General features: G+C 36.1%; 1 long non-coding RNA gene across 1 annotated transcript in view; it reads right to left on the bottom strand.

The window, feature by feature from the left end:
- LOC125184874 (uncharacterized) overlaps positions 1–21,632 on the bottom strand; it is a 46,270-nt gene that overhangs the window by 9,044 nt on the left and 15,594 nt on the right. The window contains exon 3 of the long non-coding RNA XR_007169444.2: positions 16,908–17,005. This is a non-coding gene — a long non-coding RNA (uncharacterized lncRNA). The remainder of the gene's footprint in view (positions 1–16,907; positions 17,006–21,632) is intronic.

Raw genomic sequence — 21,632 nt, 5'->3', positions numbered from 1 at the left:
CAGCTTCAATAATTTGTTGGATCACTACAGACAAAGCAGTCTCAACAGAGGAAATTTCAGTTGATTTCCTTTATAAGCTTTGAATTATTGATCTGGGTATTGAGGGAAAAAAAAAAAAAAGACAACAAATAATTAGACAAATATGTAGGAAACATGATCTTTACTTTCCCCTTTCCCACGCTCAACTTTGTTTCAATACATCTCCTCTCTCTTTCCTGGTCTCAGCGTCCCTTGTTTTTGCTGAGGGCTACACCCAGCCGCTTCCAAGCCCTTCAGTTAGTCATCTGGCACTGCAGGCTGCTGAGGTTAGTAAATCTCTTTTTTTATTATTTGTTTTTTTTTCCTGATATTTCCTGCTTCTTACTTGTTTTCGTTTGCTGCTTTGTGTTTTTCATTTGTTTCCTCTGCACCGTGGGCCCATGTGCTCCTCAATGGGCCACGGTCCTTCAGGGGCATCCTTACCCCAGTGTGGGCTCCTCTACGGTCCACTATGCCTTATGGGGCTTCCCTGCCTCAGTGTGGTCTCCTCCTCTGGTCGCAATCTCTTTGGGCTGTCCCCACGCTGGCACGGACTCCGCTTAGTCCACAGTGCCACAGGGTCATTCCCACCCATATGTCTCCTCCTCCATGTGCCCAGGTCCCTCAGAATTACTTCCTCTTTCATGGAGCCTCTCCTTGCAGAAGTGTCCCTTTATATGTCTTCTCCATTCCTCCTCCTTTCCTCATACACTTCTTGCACCTCAGGTGTCTTTTCGTCACATTTTACGCCTCTCACAGCTGCTGCCCTTCCTTAAACGTAACGTACTTGCGTAGCAGCACTGCGAGCTGCCCTGTCTGCTGTGGTGCTGGGGCCCTGTGGGCTGTTCCCATTGCCTGCCATGCTGGCTGTGACAGGCCTATCCAGGGCAGCTCATAGCCTCCCCTCACAGACCCCAGTCATGCAAATGCTGCCAGGTGCTCCTGATACATGGTCCCGGAGTACCTCACAGACAAGCAAATAGATTTTGTTTTCTTTTGTTTGTTTCTTTTTGTTTGTTTGTTTTCTTTTTGGTTTTGTGTGTTTTGTTTGTTTGTCTGAGGGAAAAGGAGGGTAGATGTTTGGTATTTTTATTGAGGTAATGATATATTCTTAGGGTTTTTGTCTGTTTGTTTGCTCGTCTGTTTTTTAAATTTGGTTCGTTTCCTTTTCTGCAAGGAAAATAGTCTTCCCAGCTTAGACTGTGCTGCACTGTGAATTAGACCAATCTAATTTTCCAGAAATTTCTGTAGAGTAGTATTGTTATCATTGAAGTTAGGATACCTGCAATTTTGACTTACAGATTGAATTGACTGTACCTTAAAAACAGTTGCCCGGTGTAAACTTTTAGGCTCATGCCTGAAATAAGTTTGGCAGGCTTTTGTGAATGCTCTGCAGCATACACTAAAACTTTATTCTCCAACGACTGTATCTTCTGATAATTCTTTTGAAAGAGAATTAGTGCATAGCAAACAAGGGAGACTGAGCTTTACATGACTGACTGAAAGAACTTGGCTTGTTCAGCCTAGCAAAACCTAAGATAAGAGGGTAGATGATTGTTCCCTATAAATACGTCTGGGAATAAACACAAGGGAGAGGGAAGGGGTATTAAAGCTAAAAGACAATATCAGCACTAGAACAAAGCTATGTAATTTGGTCTGAAAATTGCACTGTAAATTAGAAGATTTCTAACCGTCAGAAAATGAAGCTGTGAGGCAGTGCCTAAAAGGAATAGGAAAAACTGCAGACATGGACAGTGCTAATAAAAGGAGAGGTGAGTATATGAACAAGATTATACTATGAATTACCTATTGTAGCAGATAATTGGACTTTATGGTGAAGGAAAACCCTTACCTCACCATGTCTTTTGTTTTTAATGTCTTAAGGCTGGAAAAGATTGTTGAGAGAAAACTGACCTGTAATAATCAAGTCTTTTTGCCACTTGTTTCCCATGTAAATACACTTATTCTCCAGATGACTGTACAATGCTCTCCAAAATGGAACAGCTGCAACAAAAGAGAATGAATCTTCCGCTTGGTTGGTGGCAGTGCAGTTCATTTGGGACATGGAAGACATCAGCCATTACTATATGGCACCCAATGTTAGTTTTCACATCTCCTTCTACATAGTGTGAGAGGCAGAAATTTATTCCAGAGTTGTTCTTAGTCTAGCTGTACATGTTTTAACTCTTGAATTAATCCCTTTGATGTTGAAAAATGTTCTGATTTCTTGTAAGCACACAAACTTAATTACTTATGCCAATGTAAGGCACATTATTAATTCTTTGGCACTTCCTTTGTAATAATGCACAAACATCATGGACAGTGGCAGATCTAGCAATGCAATATGATGTGCAGTTAGTCTTAAAACTGAGCCAGTTATGTACCCTTCATATATTAGATTACAGCATAAGTATCAATTCAGTTTCAGAGAGCTTCTGTAAGAAAACAATTTTTTTTTTTGTGAGCTTCTTAAAATGGAATTTCACATACTGATTGTGATTTTTCTAAGAACACATTTCACTTGTTCAAGATTTCAATTTTCAGGTTTACTTTTGAAAAAACAAACCAAACCAAACAACCAACTAAATAAGGGATTATAGGCAAAATAAAAGAATTCCAATAGTAAATCAAAAACCTACTCTCTTATCCATGACATCACTTTCTCTCCCTCCCTAAATTCTGAAAAACTGCACATTTGATGGGACTTTGTATATAACAGCAACTCTGTAATATAAATTCCCAGCTATATCTAAGTTCTACCTTCAGTGGTTCTAAAATCTATATGAATGAGGAGTAGATAATGAGAAGACCACAGGAAAAAATGGCATTAAGTCAAGGTAGCTACGTATCCTTTCTGCAGCACTAAGGAGAATCTGTCAAAAGAGCTGCATATAGCGTTGTCTGTTCAATTGTGTAATTCCCTCCTTACCAGAAATATGTGATTTTTGCTAACAGGTGAGAGGTCACTGCCAATTGAACATCAACTCTTCTTGTTACCGAGTCACTGTCCTCTGAGTGCCTACTGAGTTTCTTTAGTCCACAGGAAATTTTATGTCTACATTTGCAGTGGCATTTCCCACAATAAAATGTTCATATTTGCATGGTTTAAAAAGAAATCACAAGCCACTACTGCTGTTTCAGCTATCTATATGGCATAGGCAAAGGTAAGCACAAGTAAATTGTTCAACGTGACTATTTTCAACAGCATATAATTTCCCCCTTCAAAATGATAGGTTATCATATTTATTAATCTATGACTGCACCACTGAATAGTACTAAAGTAAAAATTAAAGATCTAGCCAGAAAGTAAGAGGGGCTGTAAAAATATTAAAACTAGGCACAACTTCTTCAATTGTTTGACATGATTTTTTTCAGACGTGTTCAAAACAATGCAAATACATGTAGTCATGTCTTCAACTTCCTTCTCTTTACCAGGAAGTCAAGCTACTCTATAACTCTGTGATCCAAGTTATTTTATAAGTCATAGTTTATAATATAATGAATACAGCAAATTTCTGAAAAAAAAAAAACCACTTCTAAATTTTAGTGGTTTAGAGAGACAAGTACGAAAATTACAAATTAATGCATTATTTTTCTATAGGTCTGGTTTTTTTTCTGAGATGCCAAGAGAAAATATATACTATAAAGCCTTTTTATGTTTATCCATTTCTCCATTTTTATTTTTTCTTCTTATTTTATCCACTCTTGCATTAACTGTGGAGCTAAATTATTACTAGATTTTCTATATTTTCAAACTTTTTTTTTATGTTCTAAAACCCTTTTGACATATTTTCATTATGTGACTACAAGATTTGCTTCAAAAAAAATGAAGAAAAAGATAATCCAATGTATTCTTGTATGTTGCTCTCATTTGGTCTATGCAAGAAAATATGTCAAAAACAAATTGTGGTCATATAATTAAATGTTCAGAAGTCATAAAATACCAAAATTAAATTACCGTGGTCAGTTTTAACATTGGTCCTTCATTCATTATGATAATAATCATAATGCAATCATTTCTTTCTAGGAAGATAATACATGATTTGATCTTCCTTCCTCTTGATGGGATTTTCCTTTTTTTTTCCCCCTTTCTTTCTTTCTTTCTTTTTTTTCTTTTAAGAAAACCCATCATCACATCAATGATTATCTGACGATTAACTTGCTAGAACATATATCAACTACAAAATCATTCCTTTGATTTTTCTCCTTGTTGATTCTTTTTTTTATATTTATACTATACAATATAAAATTTACACCTCCTGGCTAAAATGGAAAACAACAACAGCAACAAAAACACACTGACTGTACTTTAGAAAACTAACAATTTTTGCTGCACCACTTCTTTTCTCACAACAGTTCTTTCAATAACACCACGATTCTCATGGCAAGAGATTTGTAGGATATACTAGGTAATCAAAGAATCTACTTTGAGACAGAATCTAGGCTTATTTTCTTCCAAGCTAGAGTAGTTGTACAAGCAATAGAAAAACCTTCTTTAAAAGGAACTAGTCCTTATTGTTTCAGATAAAATTAATTTTGTATCTAAAAAGTACTATTCATTTCCATCAGAAAGTATGAATTCATCAATGGCTCACGACATTAAAATTTGCATTGTGAAAAGGAATTAATAAAGTCTGTCTCCACTCTAGAACATAAAGTGCAGACACAAGACAGTTTCTAAAAGTAGGAAAACCATGAAGCTGCTAGAAAAGGAATGCAGTCTGTGTGACTCCTAGACAGCCTGCTTTGAGAGACAGGGGTCTTTCTGTCCACACAAGCTTGTTCTGCATGTCTGCCAGAAGTTATCAGCTCATGTTATTTACTAATGCCAGTATAAAAAAAAAAAGCATAGTGCCATTTCAGGACTATCAAATCATACCTAGTGAGATTTCCTGCTGGGATCCGAGGTCTGTTTTATTCTAGCTTCAAACATCTCTTCTCCTGCGTGGGCCCATCTATGACTCAGAAAGAATACTGACATGAGCTTATCCTGATTTAAAGTTCATTTAAATCTATGGGGATTGTTCCACTGACATTAGTGGGCTTTGTATTGGCCCCTTTTAGCACACTGGCAAGATCCTAAGTTAAGTCTTCAGGCACCACTCCAAGATCCTCGAAAGGGCAAATCTAGCAGTCTCACCAAGTGAGTAGTACATACACTGTTCCCCTCTGACCTACAACTGCAATTCTGAAATATGTTTGCACCAAAGGCTCTTCTACCTGCTTATGATAGATACAAGAACAACCAAGATACATGATAAGCAACACCCTCAAAGCTTCTCCCTGTTCCCAAAACAGTCAAGTTACACTTTGCTTCAATATTTAACCAGTGACTGGGGCTCCTGTTATTTCTTCATCTATCTTGAGGTTAACTTGTGTGACAATGACTGACATAGGAACAAAATTACTAGAGCTGTAAAGCATTAACTATCTCATCAACAAAACTGTAATAAAAATACTCACCAACAACATAACCAACAAAGAGTAAATAAAGACCTTCAGAAGGCTGCTATGGCATATAACACATTTTGATATCTTTGTGACCAGACAGAAAAGCTACACTGAGAAAAAAAAAAAAAAGAAAGATGCAGAAAAATTCTAGCAGAACAAAAAGGGAAGGGAAGGGAAGGGAAGGGAAGGGAAGGGAAGGGAAGGGAAGGGAAGGGAAGGGAAGGGAAGGGAAGGGAAGGGAAGGGAAGGGAAGGGAAGGGAAGGGAAGGGAAGGGAAGGGAAGGGAAGGGAAGGGAAGGGAAGGGAAGGGAAGGGAAGGGAAGGGGGAAGGGGGAAGGGAAGGGAAGGGAAGGGAAGGGAAGGGAAGGGGGAAGGGAAGGGAAGGGAAGGGAAGGGGGAAGGGAAGGGAAGGGAAGGGAAGGGAAGGGAAGGGAAGGGAAGGGAAGGGAAGGGAAGGGAAGGGAAGGGAAGGGAAGGAATAATGAAAGCCTTGTCATCAACCAGGCTTATGTACCTAATTACAAAACTCAAATCATTAGACTAATAACTTCCCACAACTTTCTGCAATGCAGGAAGATGCATGAAGCTGTCTCAGCAGACCACTGAGCTACCACTATGTTTACATAGACTCATAGGATCACAGAATATCCTGAGTTGGAAGGGACCCAGAAGGATCTTTGAGTCCAGCTCCCGGCTTCACACTTGACCACCCAAAAATGGAACCGCACCTACTGGTAAATCTACTAGACTTGACAGCTTTCTGCACCATGTACTTTTAGAACTATTAAACCCTAGATTTACAGGGATGCTTGAGGAAACTGTCTTCCAGCACACGGAGAGGGGAGGATAGCTAAGACAAGACAGTTAGCTTTCATAAAATAAAATAAAAATAATAAGTTGAACATCCAAATACTAAAACATGAAATTTAAGACCAAGGTCATTACACTCAAATATAACCTCAAACTCAAAACTCAATTAAATCACAAAGAGCATTGGCCAAAAAAACATGGGTGATAACTAATAAAAAGAATGAGGTGACTGAAAATGTATATTTAAAGTGAGAAAGTATAGCATATCAAAGAAACACTAGATATTTTAATGAGAGAAATCTTAACCTACTTAATAATGATATTTTAGGAAATGCTAAATGTCTCTGAAATAGCTAAAGAAACCAATGATTAGATATTTTCCCTAGTGTAAAGAACTACAAAATGGTTGCTCTGGGCAGTGAATGTGACTGCACATTAGAGAAATTCCAAGTACCGCTGTGCTCTAATTTTTGTATTAAAACCACTAAATAAATTGAGCAAAACTTTTCAGAGAGAATTTGTAGCAAGTTTACTTGATTGTAGTTAGTGTTTGAAAGACAGAAAACACTGAAGAATTAAAAGAATTATTTTTATAGAGTTTTTTGAAATATTCATAAAGCACAATTTAAAATCCTATTCATTTAAACCTCAGTTAGATTTCTTTTTTTTTTTTTTTTTTTTTTTAAATCCAGGAATAAATATGTATATTACCGAGCACAAATACAGCTACTAAATATTAAAAGGAATCCATGGAAGTGATTTTCACAGTTAAGATATTGTCTCTTAAACAAACAAAACCCTTTGGAACATATCATGCCAAAAGCTGCTTATGATCTTCTATTTACCCTATACTTGGGTACATTCAGTCTTGGACATCTACTTTTGTATTTGATGCTCCAGTTATAAGCACCCAACAGGTTTAGCATCAATGGAAGGAAATAATTTGAAATTCAACTTAATGGTTGAATTCAGCCAGAGATTAAAATTTATTTATAATGCTTTAGCAAACTTGTTTAGTTTCTTGTCAATAAATCATCAAGTGCCACTTAGCCTTATCTTAGGCTTTAGAAAGCCTTTAATCACTGATACTTGATATTCATTGCAATTTGATATCCAGTTGTACTTTGCCTACTTCTAACTTAGGTTGTATCGTGTCTAGATTGTTACTTACCCACTCTCTATACTTCTAGTTATTGTGAAATGCTTAATATATATATATATATATATATATATAAAGTTGCTTTCCAACACCTGTAAATATTTATGACCTTGTCTATTTCAGGCTTAGAAATCAGTTCTTCAGCTAGTAAAGCCCAAATGCATAACTGTCAGCAAAGAATAGAATAGATCTAAATAGATTACCAAAACAATAATAGATCGATCTAGCCTCACATTTGAACTACAAAGGTTATTAGAAAAGAAAAATGCAAAATCATAATTTAGATTTTTGTATTTTGTCCATAATAATATATCTGTTGCTACACTTGATATGGAAATAAACTTTTCACTCAAAAATATAACAAATGGATGTAACAGCCAATATTAAAACTTTTAGTTTAATATGCTAAATTTAATGTGTTAAATCAACATATAAAAATCAAAATAGAAGTGATTGCCAACTCAGTGATGCTGCCTCCAAGGTTTCACATTTTTCCACAGTATCATTTCTGACATAACCCTGATGCCTTACAGAACTTTTTACAATAATGTGATTTAAATGCACACTTTTATTGACGTAGATGTACATTCAGCTAGGACAGATGCATACTGATGGATCGTCCCTGTTGCAGTTTAACCCTGGCAGGCAGCTCAGTACCATACAGCCGCTCACTCGCTCTCCACAGGTGGGATGGGGGAGAGAATCAGAAAGGTCAAAGTGCAAGAACTCATGGGTTGAGGCAAAGGCAGTTCACTAGGTAAAGCAAAAGCCATGTGTGCAAGAAAGGCACAAGAAGGAATTCCTTCGCAACCTCCCACTGGCAGGCAGGTGTCAGCCACTTCCCAGAAAGCAGGGCTCAGCACGTGGAACAGTTCCTCGGGAAGACAAACACCATCACTCCAAATGTTCCCCCCCCCACTCCTTCTTTATCCCAGCTGTTATTGCTGAGCATGACCCCACATGGCATGGGAAATCCCTGTGGCCAGCTGGGCCAGCTGTCCTGGCTGTGTCCCCTCCCAGCTCCTGGTGCACCCCCAGCCTCTGCACTGGCAGGGTAGCATGACAAAGAGAAGTCCTGGGCTCTGCATAAGCACTGGTCAGCACCAACTAAAAACATCAGTGTGTTAGCACCACTATTGTCATCAAAAATCCAAAACACATCATTGTGTGATCCTCTACAAAGAAAATTAACTCTGTTCAAGCCAAAACCATGACAATCCTACATTAAGGAGGTAAGAAAGAGGGAACACTGATAGATCAAAAAAGTTTACTATATATAACTGCGTCCTCAAAAGCCAACAAAATGATCTACAAATATACTAGCCCTATCTTTTATTTTCTTTTCTGCAAGTAAACCATACAATAGACTAATCTGAGAAACAGCTATTGTGGTATGCTTAATAACATTCAACCATAATTTCTTTGCATAACATGAGACTCAGACTCATGAGTCTATGTATCTGAATGGTAGAATATCTTGCACTTGCAACTGAAAAAGGATTAAAAAAGGGAAGCAAGCATGGGGATTGAGAAATGTAAGAAGAAAGCGATCTTTGCACAGGACTTCCTACTGCATCTGCATTCCTCTATCTGTGATGAAAATACATTAAAGGATGGCAATACTAGCAACAACAACAACAAAACAATACTGAGGGATTAGATCATCTATTATTTGTCCCATTTAAGTGAAAACCATTATGCAGCATGATTGCACAGAACAGTGCTGAGCTGGTACTCTCTGAAATGAGAGTGAATAATTCACTCAAAAGGGGTGTGAAATCTTCCCCAGAGGAAAACTGAATACCTTCCAGTTGTCAAGATTTGCTGTTCTGTCTAAGCAAAGTGAGATGCTTATTGCACACTTTTTTGCAGGTTGCTATACCCATCACTAGCTTTACTCAAAGTGACTAAACCTGTCTTTAACGCAATGCTAGGTTCCTTTGAGTTTGCTTAATCTGAAGGGAGGATGCTTGAGCCATGTAGAGCATGTATATTAGCAGCTTTGAACATCCATGTCATCATCTACAATGTGTGATGGCCATGTTTCTAAACTTGATTTAAATACATCTGTACTCAGCTGGGATTTTTCACCGAAGTACAGAAGCTGTGTTTGGGGAGGTACCTGAAGTGCTTGCATTATTAGCGTAACCTGAGATAAGCTTTAACCTGTGTGTTTTTCAGTTGTAAAGGAAACCCTTTTTGCCACTGTGAAACATTTCAAAGAACATCTCCGACTGAGACGTCTCCAAACGTATTTTGATATTTATTCATGGTCATGCATTAGAGTTGTAACAATTAGGTAAAAGAAATCCCACTTCCTTGCACTAAAGAAAAATGAAAGCATCCTTTTTTAAGATGCAATGAATGCCTCACAAGTCTGACAGTTTTCTGTGATGAGGTGAATGACTTGGTGGAGAAAGACAAAGAGCAGTGAATGTTGCATACAGAAGCAGGAAAAATTGGACTGCCAAATTCAAAGCAGGACATTTTGGACTGCCAAATTCAAAGACTTAATCAGCAGTAAAAAGTCCAACAGCTAACCAGTTACTAGAGGTGTTGAGAGAATAATCTGAAGCTGACAATGCAAAACTGGGGCGTATAAGGGCAGGGCTGTTACTCTTTGGGACCCTGACAGGCTGAAAAAATGGGCTGACAGAAACCCCATGAAGTTCAATGAAGTAAAGCACTATTAAATCCTGCATCTTTAAGTTAAGAACCCCCTGCAACAGCACAGGCTTGGGGCCAGCTTTGCAGCTTTGCAGAAGACACAGGGTCCTAGTGGACAAGCTGAATATAAGCAAGTTTTTGTGGCAAGTTTTTGTGGCAAGGAAGGATAAAGCTGTATTGGGTCAGTGCTGCCGACACTATCATGAGTATAGCCAGCAGGTCCAGAGAAATGATTCTTCTACCCTATTCAGTCCTTTCAAGGCCACACCTGCAGTACAGTGTCCACTTCTAGGCTCTCCAATACATGACAGACATGTAGATCTTGGAAGAAATCACATAATATATGAGGAGAGACTCGGAGAATTAGAAACATAGAACCACAGAATCATAGAACGGTTCGGGTTGGAAGGGACCTTAAAGACCATCCAGTTCCAACCCCCTGTCATGGGCAGGGACACCTCCCACTAGACCAGGTTGCTCAAAGCCCCATCCAACCTGGCCTTGAACACATCCAGGGATGGGGCATCCAAAACTTCTAAGGGCAACCTGTTGCAGTGCCTCTGAGTGAAGAATTTCCTCCCAACATCATTCCTAAACAGAATTAGTTTTGTTTGGTCTGAAGAACAGATAGCTCAGGAGAGACCTTACTGCTGTCTGTAAAGGTTGTGAGTCTCCATCTCTGGTCATATTAATAACTCATCTGGACGTGGCTCTTAGCAACTCGCACTAATTGATCTGCTCTCAGCAGGTGGCTGGACAGGAAGACCTCTGGAAAGGAAGTCTCCTCCAACCTTCTTGACCCTGATTATATGTTAAAAGAGCAAATCAACACTTCCAAGAAGAAAACTGTGCACAGCGCAATTTCAAGATTTCCATGAAGTTAAAACAAACAAATTTGCTGCAGCTAAAAAGCCAAGAACAAAGCCAAGAAGATATGCAGAACCCTCACAGGCCAGCAACCATTAGATATATTGTACATTTTTTTGACTGATGCTCAAAGCAATTAACTTTTAATTTGCTAAGAAACAAAATCTAAATTTCCTGGTAAGCAACAGAAAAACACCAAGGTCTGTTGGGATGGCACCAGGAGTGTCATTACTCATTACTGAAAGCAATCGCAACAATAATAAACCGTTATGGATATAATCGTTATTCCTGGTGGAATCTGTGAAATGAGCAGAAAGTAAAAAGATAAAATGATAAAAGGAGAGACAAGAAAGTTAAAGTACTTGTGGTAATTACCACAAGCTACTAAAGAAAGAAACAAACAAACAAAAAAACCTCAGATAATCTTATTCATACGTTCCCTGTAACGATTTACTAATACTTCTAAGAAGTTATATACAATTAAGCATATGTAATACATTTTTTTTGCTTTTAATTTTCCTATATAGTAGTAAGAAGATATAGAAACTTATATAAGCATTTTAATTTGCCCAGAGAATAGTTATACTCCCCTCACCCACATTCATAACACAACTCAAATCTGCCAGCATTTCAGGAGCATCTTCTGGGCTCTGAAAATTTATTGCAACCTTCTGGACAGATCCAGTTGTCACAAGATCCACCATTTTAAACAAGAAAATTGCTTTCTTTCTTCCAATGACTTAGTATTTTTGTCTCCTCTCCTGCAATTAAAATTATCTTGTTTTGGTCTGCATTACTTCAGATCTAACCTCAACCTAGCATTCAATGCTTTTCCAAGACGAGTGTTCTAGCCAAAAAAACCTTGGAGATTAACATGTCAGTGGCTTGGTCTTCATATATTTATGTCACCTGACAACTTTCTATTGCAGCTGGGGGGTTCAGCAGTCCTACAAGCTTTGAATAATCTTGCACTTGGGAATGCTCTCCAGTAAATCAAAACCCAATGAAATTAGCATGTCATAGGTTTGATAATCTCCCAAAATCATCTTTTGGAAAAGTATCCTTCATCTATATATAGAACTTGGATGTTTTGCTACTTTTTAAATCTGGATTTTTCTTTTTCTTTTTTTTTTTTTTTTTGAGAAATGAGAGTGATAGCACTCTTTCTCATCCACAAAGAGTCAGAGTACGATTTATCATAGAACATGTGGATATGAACTAAAATGAGCCCAGAAATTATGCTGAAAAACATATTTTAAAATAATTCAGACTTTTAAATAATTTACTGCAGAGAAAAGCTACCAAGACATAAGATTTTGGGCTTTCAGCAAGCACTTTCAGCTTCCACTCACTGTTTGGAGATTATATAAAAAAGTAATTCCTGAAAGGACAAATGAATGGAAGTCAGTAATTTTGGAAAAGTAACATGGCATTTTCATCCTGGTGCCCTCATAAGGATTTATCTTCATACACTTGGTTTGAAAATTTGGACATTAGCTGAGCAAAGAATGAATAAAATAATTGAATAATTTATGTGTGAATATACCAAAAATTAATCAAAGTAATTTTAATGGATATTAATAGAGAAGCTTTCACTTGGAAAAAAAGTTAATGTCATGAATGACAAATGTTGTAACGAGACATCAGGAAGAGTTGCCTGTGCTTCCTTTCTCATTTTATACCCCTCCAAACCTCACTACATTGACACATTAACTGGAATAATATTTCATTTAAAAAATAAATCGCAAAACCCAAATTAAACAGTTCCTTCACCTACAGTCTTGACTGCCAACTGGCTTCAGTTAGACTCATAATTATATTTCTAGAACAAAACTAAGTCCATGGCATTTTCCTGTCATTTGAGAAGGGGTCACTTGTCTGCTACTATAGAAAAAGAACAAATGCTTCTCTGTGTGTTGACACCAATTAAACTGACACCAAGATGAGAAAAATCACTGTGACCCCATTGGCCTTAAAGCCCAAATACATCACCTCTCATTAAAAAGGTTTCCCAATCTAAGGAGCAAAGATCCATACCCTTGATCTCCCACATTGCAATTGAAATGGCTAATAGCTACTTTTTAATGCAAATTCATTTTCTTACAAACCCAATTTAAGTGTCATCCCATTTTCTTATCTGTGGCCATATGCTTAAAAAGTAATTACTCAGCTAGCATTTTTAATTAAAATGATGTTATCTATGGTTCTAGATGCATTAAGCGCACCATTGATCTCAGATACCAAATGAAATTTTGATAGATGAGTCATGTCATGCATTTTTCTGTTTTACAAGTTCCTTTGAAAATGGTACTGTGGAATGCAGGTAGAAAAGGTATCCACCACTTTCTGTCTTACCTGTCAGATAAAGAAATGCATGTTTTTATCTCATATTTTTTTCTAATAAATAATATCTGTATTACTCATTTAACAAGAGCAGTACATTGTAAGCTGATATCTGAGTCTAAATTCTTCTGTCTCTACATTTCAAACTTCTTGTCAGCTATATGTTCCAACAGGCAGTGTGTGTCCAGTACAGGTAGCTGGTGATAAGGAAACAAGATTCTAAGAAGACGTGAATTTTCACATCCTTCAATCACCGTTTTAGTCAACATTTTAACCTCAGTTCATTTGATCTGTCCCCTAATTATACCATATGTGAAGCTGTGTTGGCATCTTGATTAAAAAAAAAAAAATTACAAGCAATAATAAATTTTTAGTGCAAGGTAATGAACATCATCACTCTCTCCTAACCGGACTATGGCTGTTAAAATTAGCACATATACATTTTCTATTAATTTGACATTCTTAATTCCCTATTTGCCACAGGCTGCTTCTATCTCGTACTCAGGCCTATAGCTATAAGAAGATCAATACTCAGTATTGCATTTTGCAAGTAACTGGTGTAGAACATGACTGACCCAGGATCAGGCATGGCAAGCATCACTGTGCAACTGGTAAATCACCCTCTGCAGAGACCTATCTCTGCAGAGACCTATCTACATATTTAACTCTTTTGGCTTTTCTCCTGACATCTCCTTAGGCATTCACTGTATTAAGAATTAGTAAATAATGCCATTATATCAATTTATGGATTTTTTCCTAAATATGATGAGTGGTCAGTGTTCTCACACTGATTGTAAGTGCTAATGATGTAAATCACGTTAAAAACCCAAACACCATCTAACACCATCTAATGCTATCTAACAGCTGTAACAAAATACTCATGTGTATAATAGTAGTATGTGTATAGTAGTGTATGTATGTTGAAAGACAAGATGTTATTTAGACCCAAGAAAGGTCCTTTAAACTAACAGTGTGAAAGGAATTTCTGAAGTTTTCAGCACAGTTATAAATTAGCAATTAGTTAACTGTACATAATTATATTTAAGTAGAAGAATGTGATGTACATCTTTTTTTTGTTGTTAAATCACATTTTATGATAATCACATTGTCTCTGCTGTATTTTAAAAGCTTCAAAAATCAATAAAAAGTTTGTGTAGGACTGTAATTTTGAATTATGCCTTTAGTGATTTTCTAACAGGTACTGTTGTTAAAATTGAAACCTAACTCAGTTAAAACAGCTGCCAGCAAATATTACATGAGCTGACAGCACAGTCTTATTTTCTAATCTTTATACTGTCATACATTTATGTGTCTTTGTTACTAATAATGTATATTTCAGCAAATTTTATGTTTAATAATAATTTCATCAAGTATTCATCAAATGTGGTAGTATCTATTCACTAGACTGTAGTGAATGAAGTGAATGCATTTGGGCTCTATGAACTGTGGTAGTCTTTTGTGACAACAGCTTTCTTCCCTTCAAGTCATCCACGATAACATCCTTACAGTAGAAGCCTACTCCTAAACTCCACGGAAATTGATATTCTTTTGACTTGTTTTTCCATGTTTTGAATGAACTCAGCAACTGTATTATGAAGCTGGACAGTCACAAGTTCATGCTTTGTCATTAGATTATTTTGTGTTTTGTCACTGTTTCAGTTTATTACTCCAGTCCAAGGAGAGAATTAGACTTCTGTGTGTGAAGAGTGATCCTATGCAGAACTACCCTACTCTGCAGCGCCTACCCCTGCCCCTCTCCCCCCGCCCCTCCCAGCACAGCATCTGTGAATGTAGAGTAAATGTAAAACATGGCAATTAAAACAACCAAACTGTCATGTATTATTAGTACAGGCTTAAGCTTGGGTTTTTGCGTGTTTGTTTGTTTGCTTTTTGTTTTGTTTTCTGATTGTAACATGTAGTCACAACATGTGAGCAAATCTTATATTGCTACAAAGTCCAAAGAAAATTTATTGGTAATATTTATGCTAACATTTAAAGCAGGTAAATGTCTTTGAAGAAACCCCTAAACCAGAACCAGCTCTTATACAAAACTTTCCAGAAGTTTTCCATCTATTTATTGTCCTTGAGGTACATTAATTTCATTTCCAAATTCCCATAGCAGCTTTTAAAAATTATCTTTATTAAAGTATCTCCAATTATATAGATTCCTATATTTAGCTGGTGGTTTCACTCAGATGCATTTTATTAATTTGGATTAATACCATTTGCAGAATTGGAATTCTGTATCTCACTGTAACATCTCATAATTGGAATTCTTGAGTCCTTACCAGGAAAAAAAAAAATAAACCAGCTTTATCAAAATGAACATTTTTATAATAGCAGCACAGATATGTTGAAAGACAAGATGCTGTATAGCATTTAGCTACCAGGAAGGTCATTTAAACTAGCAGTCTGAAAGGAAATTCTGAGGTTTTCAGCACAGTTACTGGCAATTTCAGCAGAGAGTTGGCAACTAGTTCATTGTACATAATACTAATATTTGAGCAGAAGAATGGCTTGTATGGTTTATTTTGTGATAATTTAAAAAATGAAAGAAAAAATCTTGAACCATTAATAGTGACATAATAGCATTGATATTTGTAGACTGGCATATTTTCTCTTTCATAAAAGGGCTGAAATCTTTAGATTGAGACAGTAAAAGGCCATATTATGTTCTGGGAAATAAAATGACTTTTTTTCAAGTTCATAAGTTAACAAAGATCCTACATAAAGATGTACCAGTGCCACAAGTGCCACTAACACAATGAATTTAGAACTTCTGTTAGATAGTAAGTACTTGCCTTACTAAGTTTTTTGGAGCTCAGCTTTAGGTCTTGGGAGAAGAGGGAACAACAGCAAAATAGGCATTTACTACAGAGAATATATTTCCCTTTAAAACTCCCAGTAAGGTTTTCTTATTTCCTACTCCCCAGCAAATAACTTCAAAGAAGTAAAAGTGATTAATAGTGCTCTCATCAACTATCCATTTTTAAAGTAGCTGTGGAGAATGTAAATAATAGCACAAGAAAATAATCATATCTGAAATGGGAACATGGATGTTACTGCTGAGCTGTTAATTTACATTTTACTTGGACTATAACTCTCTCTGGTTCCTAAACCTGAAATGGCTATGAAAAATTCATTTATTTGTTTCAAAACAAGATGTGCTGTAAAAACAAAAATAGATATTACTCTTTTTCATCCTAACTGCTCCCGAGGGGACTGGATTTTAACTATATCTAGATAATGTCAACTCTTTTTTTAATGGAATTTTGAGGTACCTACATTGCTTTTATTCCACATTGGAATACAGACATTTCTCAGTAGTTGCATTATACTAGATTACTGTCAAAACAGGCTAAAAGCTGTCCTTCCTATACATTTTTTCCCAGTATTACATAGATTTGGGAATGTAAAAACTAAGAAATCTCTGGAAAATGGCTGTTTCAAAACAGTTCTGATCACCGATTTATCTTTTTGAATCTGTCCCCATAGCTCACCCTGGAAGTTAAACACTGTGGGACATTTGGTAGGTATTTTTATTCTGTGAATATGTACTGCTACAGCCTTGGAATCATACAATCATACATACCTCATTGTGTGGTGGTATGTCGTATGAACAGAACAGAAAGAACAGCATTGCGTTTAAAGGTTGTCCATGAACTGAGCTCCATCTCTTTTTCCATGGCACTGAAAGAAAATTGTTTGTTCATGTGTGAATGCCATTAAAAAAGAAAGAGAACACAAGATAGCACGGAAGAGGAATGACTGTTGTCATAACTCTTGCCTTCCTTCTTGATTCAGGTAGAGAGAAAGCAGTTAGACCTGGGCACTTGGCTTAAATCAAAAAAGGCTGCTTGTTCTAGCCTACAGAGTAGGGCTTTGTACCTCATATGCTGTTGAGAAAGTGTCAGCATTTACTGACACATATTGCACTTAAACTTAGTGAATAAAAAAGTGTAATGTCCCTCTTCACTCCTGGATGGAGAGATGAAAGCAGGACATTCAACCCTTTGAAGTACACAACATCTAGAAATGCAACAGATTTCATTTTAAAAGGGGACAACGAAAGAGGAAATTCCTTCTTTGGACAGCAGGAGGAAGAATGAACATTTTTTCCATTGTATTTCAATAGAATTTTAAATAAGTTTTGCTGTTACGTTGCTAAACCCAGACGTCTAAGTAAAATTTTATTTTGCCTTACTCGTACCTTTATTTTAGAATTAGATTAAACCAAATTTAAAATGTTTGGAATTCTTTTGTTTAAGCATATTACTACTTCTGGTATAACACCTTTTAAAACAGACCTCAAGGGGAATGGACAGTGGTAAAGAGAGGGAGTTTCTTTGCTTGCCAGTTTGATACTTCTCATAATATTTTAGTAGCCTACTTTTTCCTCTGAGAGATTTTTATTCTCTCTGTTCTCTAATGTACCAAATACATTCCAAAATATGCTTCTGATTTCCTGTGGTTTTACACATTTGAAATTCAAACTGAATGTATGTAATTAGGATCAGTTCACTTGAGTTCACTGAAATCACTTGAGTTGTTTATTTTTGTAGTGCTTTTAGCAAGATACTATTCGTTTTTCATGACATTCATTTCCTTACAAAAATATTAGATCATTTAAAGAGTTTCTTCTTCAAAATAGAGGGGAATCAGTACATTGTCAATAGTAACAAACCTAATGTTTTGGAGAACTATAACTGATTTTTTTTAGTTGAGTCAGTCTTTTTTTCTTACATGTTTTGAAGGCATACATGTGAAAATTGACATAATGACAATGCCATATGATAAAGCTCAGACTTTGTAGACATATACAGGATTGTTCTAGACACAGCACTCACAAAATAAGTGTCAAGGTTTTTTATTCTCCTTACCTCTTGGTCCCAGACTTCATCCACAGCAATAGCTATGACCATCAGCTGTTCCAGTTTATGACAACCATGTAACAGCTTTTAGGCTTCAAGGAAGACAGCCAGCCAAACTGCTGAAATTTCTAATGGAGGTTAAGCAGGGCTGACAGGATATTATTTCTTTAGAACATGGGATTGGGATTTCTTGTTTGGGTAAAGAATAACATGCAATGAAGACTGCCATTGTTTGTAACACTTAGGCTGCCTCTATAGAGATAGACATATCTGTAAGAGCTCCAGATGTGGTTTCTAGATTCCACTATTATAAAAGATATATTAGAATTAGGCCTAGATGGTCACATGTTTATCATGGGGCCCTCCATTCAAGTCTCACATTTGGCATCATATTTTTTGACAATACTTTGTTCATGCCATGTATTTGTTCTTTTTTTTTTTTTTTTTTTAATCTATTCTAAGGTCTGCACAGTTATTTTTATATCCAATAGTTCATGTACTAGGTGATAGCACAATACACAATACTCTAATTTTTCCAGCTACAATTCTTTTTTAAATACTGAGACTAGGTCATTAAATTGTACAATACTAGACTGTGTAAAATAATACCATTGTACATAAACATAATGGATCATATTCACCCCCTTTTCATACATATTGGGCTGTACAGTACCAAGCATTTAAAATGGTTCTTCACAGACTCACACACAGAGGTTCTGATTCTTTCCTCAGATGTAAAACAAGTAGAAAATATCAAATGGAAAAGGCATCTAGAATAATCATTTTTCCTGTGCTTTCCCAATATTTATGCATCAGTCTGATGATATAAGACATCAAATGAGGGAATGCACTGTTCATTTCCTATTGTTTCTTACTCTCTTCCGGCATGTCCTTTTCTGTGATTTGGCATTATTGGTGACAATGAGTACAATGACTGGCATTTGTTGAAAACTTCTTGTCTGTTCTTAAGACAGACAGGTGTGTCATTATTTGTACATTCAAGATCACTTAAATTGCTCAGGATTTATTATAAATATTAGAAGTATTTTACATAGAGAGAAAAAGGCAAGTCAGGCAGTACAGAACTATGCCTTCATTTAAGTTTCCATCTAAATGCACTCTTAATAAAGAAAGAATACAACTTTTATCTCTGAATAAAAGCATAAGACAAGCTAACCTCATATTGTACTTCCAATATTTAACACTATCACCAGGGAAGAATAGATTGGAGTTTTGGAGAGGTTCAACCTAAACATGACTTTGTCTTTTTAAAAGACCTGACCTTTTAATTATCTTAGGTTAGTATCCATTCTTGCCTTAGCAATGAAAGAAAAAGAATCTGTCCATTGTGAGTGTAGTTCAAGAAGAAAAAAAAAATATTATTTTTTTTTCAGTCCCATTAAATATAAGTTGGTGGAGCAGAAAAGAAAATCAAAAGACAAAGCTATACCAAGTTGCAAAGATTTAAATACTTTAACCTTTCCCCTTTAAAAATAGTGTATATTGCCTGTTTTGGAATTCTTTGTTTTGAACAAATACAAAGAATATTTTATGTGCTTAAAACCCTAACAGTGATGTTGACCAGCTATACAGTTCATTTTGCAATTCAGATATTTACTTATCTATTCTCTGACCTTTAAACTTAAAACTCTCTCTCAAATGAGGATGAGACCATCAGACCAGACCCTTGGAATTATCAAGAGAAGATTTTCCATAAGGAGACCTCCATTTCGAGGAGAGAACATAGGATGCTACATGTGAAGTTATGTCTGCTCTTTCTAAAGAATAAAGAACACTGTAAGGTACTCTTATGAGAAACAAGATTTATGCCACACAATCTGAGTCTGAGACTGGAAACTTACTCTCTCCCTAATCAGCAAAAATGTCTTCACTGAAAAATCTTGACCCGCTGTTTGTACTACTTCATACAGTGTGGTATAGACAAATCATGAAACAGAGGGGGAGGAACTGTACTCTGAGATCCACAGTAATGGAAAATAAACCCACAACTGAAAACAAACAAACAAACAAACAGAAACACCTGAAATCCTACAACTTAAACAGAACTAAGCATTTTCAGACCAAATTTTAGGAAGGGGAGGAGGGAGAGAAAAAATATCTTTTATATTTCAAAATTATTTCTCTGACATGAGAACTTAATAGTTGGTTCTGGAAAGTGAAATCCAGACGTGGTCCTTCCATGTCCACATCCAATCTAATCAGAGTGACACATATATTCCAGGATTCATGATTTAATTTTTCTTCTCACATTCAATATAGTTGCTATATGCAGATCTAAAGTAAATTGCTTGACTGCTTCCAGTTTTATCCTAGAAATACATTCCTGCATATAGAGGATATAGACTGCAAAAGAAGAAATGTATCTTTATGAATTTGGAGCATTTTTAAATTGTCAGTGCTTCTGTTCCTCTTATAACTAAATGCAGCATGGAATAGTGAAGTGCTCAGCTTCATAGAATAACTAATATTTCTAGATTTATTAAAAGGTTCCATTTTATAAACCTGCCAAACTTGTAAATTCCATTCTCAGAGCTACAGCTTAAATCAATATAACTGTAACTATTTTCAATTACACATTAGTTTAATGCAATTATTTCATTCTGAAATTTGGAAGCACTTAGTATTAATGCAACTAATGAAAAGTGGCAGTCTCCCTCTTATACTGAAAACGTAATTTAAGAAAGAAGTATTGATCCAGTTAAGTCTGAATGGTGAGAAATAATGCCTGCCTATAATCTTAGAATTTCTTTCATCTTACATTATTAGAGCTGCAAGCTAAAACTACTGTTACTTTGCTTTGTTCAGAGATGGTTCAAAATGAAAAGCTTGGATCTGGATTTCAAGAAGGCCAGATTCCACATCTGGATCTCCATATCTGCACAACTTTCTAGAATTCCTAGTTCTCTCCATGTTTCAGACTTGGCAGTAGTTCAGTTTTATTTCAGAAGCATCTTGAAATTTAGTTTACCGTTTAATGTACCATTACCATTTACCACATGGACACACATGGTGGTAATGCAAGAGAAACTGACAGCAGGATTTGCCCTGATTAAGAAATAAACTCTCACCAACACAGCTGAAATAATATAATCCTCAAATGCAAGTCCTTCTTTAGATTCTCTGTCAATGGAGACCCTAGATTTGATAATATTTATCATTCTAATATTCAACATTCATTTCTAATCAGACTAAAATTAATCTAAATTGGAATTTTCATAATTCACGTCTAATTGAATCAGGTCATGCAAGTGCATAGTTCAAACAAAGTTCTAGAGAAAACACTCAGAATTCCTGATTAAAATTCAGTCATCAAACTGATCTGATCTTTGGACTGATTTTCCAAAAACTAGTCTTATTCAGCCATCCTCTGGCTATTGCTCAATCATCCTGTCACAGATAATCCATCCTTGAGACTCATAACATGG

This window comes from Anser cygnoides, chromosome 1, assembly GCF_040182565.1.
Source record: "Anser cygnoides isolate HZ-2024a breed goose chromosome 1, Taihu_goose_T2T_genome, whole genome shotgun sequence".
NCBI lineage: Eukaryota > Metazoa > Chordata > Aves > Anseriformes > Anatidae > Anser > Anser cygnoides.
This window is presented reverse-complemented; position numbering and strand designations above follow the sequence as displayed.